Source organism: Alexandromys fortis, unplaced genomic scaffold, assembly GCF_014885135.2.
Source record: "Alexandromys fortis isolate MF-2015 unplaced genomic scaffold, M_Fortis_MF-2015_v1.1 scaffold_305, whole genome shotgun sequence".
NCBI lineage: Eukaryota > Metazoa > Chordata > Mammalia > Rodentia > Cricetidae > Alexandromys > Alexandromys fortis.
Window position 1 is genome coordinate 292,003 of NW_026068203.1, and position 2,383 is coordinate 294,385.

Here is a 2,383-nt window from a genome sequence, read left to right on the forward strand (position 1 = left end):
AAAAAAAAAAAAAAAAAAAAAAAAAAAAAAAAAAAAAAAAAAAAAAAAAAAACCTGTATTGTATATACAATTAGGTATAGATAAAATATTTCTACATTTTAAAGTGTGTGGGATAGAGAGATGGCTCAGCAGTTAAGAGTATCTACTGTTTTACAGAGAATCCAGCTTGGTTCCTCCTGGGAATGTGAAGTACTCTTCTTCTTGATTCCATGTATACCATGGTCATTTACATGTTGTGTGTACACACAAGAATAATTTTTAAAAAAAACGTTAAAATTTGCAGTATCTATTTCAGTGGGTAGATCTCAACTTCTTCATTAATGGAATATGCACTAAAGATAAAAGTAAATTTCTGCTCAGCAGGTTTCTTAAGTTTATTAAACTAATGTTTTTATAGTGACACTGAGATCTAGCTGTTTTCTATTTGTAATGCTTGTTTGAGAAAACATTCTTAGATATTAATTTTAATGTTAAAAGTTTTAATTAAATTCATATGGGCATCTGCTTTATTGCTATTAATATACAAAAATTTCTTAAATCTCCTGAATTGGATCAAGAAAATCAAATAATTATTGGATATTCTCTTTGAAGCATCAAATGACCCAGTTATAACTAGCATCTTTTAATTCTGTTATTAGTTCTTATACTAATGGTACAAACATATTAAGAACTGTGGCTTTATTTTTCCCTCAAGTACTAGAAAATTTGGAACAAGAAGAGATAAATTAATTATGATCAGACATTTTGTCTAAATTGAAATCATACTTCACAGAATAGACATACCTTTTGAAACTAAACATTTTCATTGAAGAGATTCTTCATAAAATAAGTATTTACTTTTAAAGGTGATATTCATTCTTTCTAATACTATTTGCATTATATTTTCCATTTTTAATATTTTTTTGACATTGTAATATAGTTGCATTGTTTCTTCCTCCTATTTCTTTCTTCCAAACCCTTCCATGCTCCTTCTATGGTCTCTTTTAATTCATGGCCTCTTTTTCTTTATTGTTGCTATACATACATACAATAAATGCAACTTTCTCAGTCTGCATAATATTACTTATATTTTTTTTTCAGAGTTGACCATTTGATATTTGGATAACTAATTGGTATGCTCTTCCCTGGGGAAAACTCTTTTTCTCACTCTGAGTATTCCTTAGAAGCCTGTACTGTTGAGGCCTCATGGCTTTTCCTCTGACCACTTTTGCGTATCTATTGTTGTCCTTGTTCAGCTTATGTTTAGACAGTCATATTGGTGAAACTTAATAGATGTCACTGCTATCATTACTAGTAGACACAGTATAACAACAAACTCCCCGATCCTCTGGCTCTTAAAATGTTTTTGCTCCCTCTTCTGAGCTTTAGGTGTAGCAGCTATTTTGTAGCTGTTTGTAGTTTGTATTCATTTGAACTCTTCTTACAGCTTTGCATTTTCATTGGTTGTAATTTTTTTGCAATGATCTTCATCTCTTTCAAAAAGTTTCTTTGATTTGGGATGAAGACTACAGTATAAAGGCAAATATTTTGAATGCAGTTAGAGATTATGATGATTCAGTTAATCAATGGGTGTAGGTTCTCCTTGAGACTCATGACTTCTCTAGCCCTGGATAGTTGACTAGTTTTCCAATACCAAGCATGATTTGCCTCTGGGTGAATGAGTCTTACATCCTGTTAGAGAGCTATTGGTTGCTGCCAAGTTACTCATGCCACTGCTAGACCTTTAGAATTATCATGCTATATTGGTCATTATTGTGGTTCAAAGGCATTCCATCTGGATATAACCTTTGCTTCACTGTTGGAAGCTTACATGGTGCCATCTGGTACCATGAAAACTAGTACTTATGGAAGAGGCTTTTTGGGTCAGATTCAGCTCTAGGACCTCTGGTTCCAGTAGCTAAAGTATATGTGTCTTCAGCCATAGGGACTTCTTCAACCTCTGGGAAGTAACCAAGGGCAACAACAATAGCCCATACTGTTTTAGAAGTCTCCAACTTGCTCCACCGATGACAATGTTTATAATTTTTTTCTTAGATGCTGGACCAAGATGAATATTCTCAGAAGTAGGGGCTTCATAAAGATAAATTGTAAACTTTATTTAATAGGAGAAAAACAGTGGAATAAGAAGAAGAGAGAAAAGTGCAACTGATATATTAATTAAGGGTAGAGTAATCTCCACTCTTCTCTGGTGGTAAAATCCACATAATTCTCATATGCTGTTCCAGATTGACTTCTGATGACACTACTCTGCCATCAGTGGAGAGTGAAAAATTACTCATTTGATTTGGGATGGTCTTCTGTATATGTGTTGCTTTTATTGGTTGATGAATAAAGTTTTTTGGCCAATGGCTTATCAGAGTAAAGCTAGGAAGGAAATCCAAAC